Here is a 1,357-nt window from a genome sequence, read left to right as displayed (position 1 = left end):
GGAGGGTGACCCATCTCCCTGAGATGAGCTGGAGAGCCAACCAGACCTCCGCAGCCGGGGTGGTGCCATCAGACCTCCCAAACCCAAGCGTTTTGTTTCCTGATGGATTACCATATGCCTTACGCTGCTCCAAGGAGCCAGAGAAAAGGAAGCCTGTCTTTCAGCCTAACCTAAGATCACTGATTAAAAGCTGGGATGTTGCCTGCTTCCTGCCAGGAAGAATGAATATTTATTCATTGCTCTAGCCAGTCTACCAGGTCACTGTAAATTCATTCAAGAGACCCTGTTGGGCAACCAAGTGAACCAGACCACTTGGGATGACAGCAGTGAAGAATCGGGTCTTTTTTGTTAAGGAGCTTGTACTCAGTGGGAGACAGAAGATGTGTTATAGACCGTTTCATCAGAAGTTATCAGACAAGCTGAATGAAAGGTGCTAGCCAACCGTAATAAAAGTCCTCAGAGGAGGGGAGGACTTCTCATGGAGTTGATGGAGGAGGAAATCCTTGTGAAGGAAATATCTCAAATGTTTCGATGCAATGAGTACAAGGTCGCAGACCCCCTCCTCTGTGTGCTGTTTGAAGATCTGTAGTCCATTGTAAACCCTTGTGGTGGTGTTGGGCTAACTGGACCTGCTCTTGAGGTCATTCATGTTCCTGCGTGGCTTTCAGTCAATGGTAGAAACCTGTCATCTGTGTTCTGCTCTGAAACCAACTTATAAGGCGTATGTCTGTCCAGCTGGGCACACATGCCAATTCTATTGACACACTGTATGTCTTCTGGGATCCAGAGGTCTGAACTACATGGCCTCCTACTCTTGTCCAAGGCAGAGCTCACCTCCAGGAGCAGCCATGGTCAAGGACACAGCAGGTCAAGTTACAATGTGTTAAGCTGTTTAAACAGGCACATGTGGTCAGCTCTGCTTAGGAAGGGAAATGAAGATTTCCTACGCATTCAACCATTTGTACGTCTAGGTTTCAAGAGTGACTGACGTGTTCACGAGGCTCATGAGTTGAGAGTCTCAGATGCAGGCTTCTGAGCCAATCAGGAACAGTGGAGCCATTGGGACACTACACAGCCTGGCCCTCAGTGTTGGGCCCTAACTGGTCACCTTGGGTCACTTTCTTCTCCTTCGTTGGCCTAAGTTTCACTTCTAGAAACCAGAGGTTTATCTGTGATACTGTAATCAGGGAAGTAAGGCTGAAGCCTTAACTGAGCAAGAAGAAAGCTGAGCCACAGGGCAGGCTGGGCCTTGGAGGCCTCCATGGATGAACATAGCACAGGCTGTCACACAAAATGTGAAAACAAATCAGAAGAGGTCAGAGTTGGCCGTTGTGTGATGTAACATGTATCAAGTTAG

Source organism: Dipodomys spectabilis, unplaced genomic scaffold, assembly GCF_019054845.1.
Source record: "Dipodomys spectabilis isolate Male_0828 unplaced genomic scaffold, ASM1905484v1 ptg000187l, whole genome shotgun sequence".
Lineage (NCBI taxonomy): Eukaryota > Metazoa > Chordata > Mammalia > Rodentia > Heteromyidae > Dipodomys > Dipodomys spectabilis.
Note: the sequence above shows the minus strand (reverse complement) of the source record.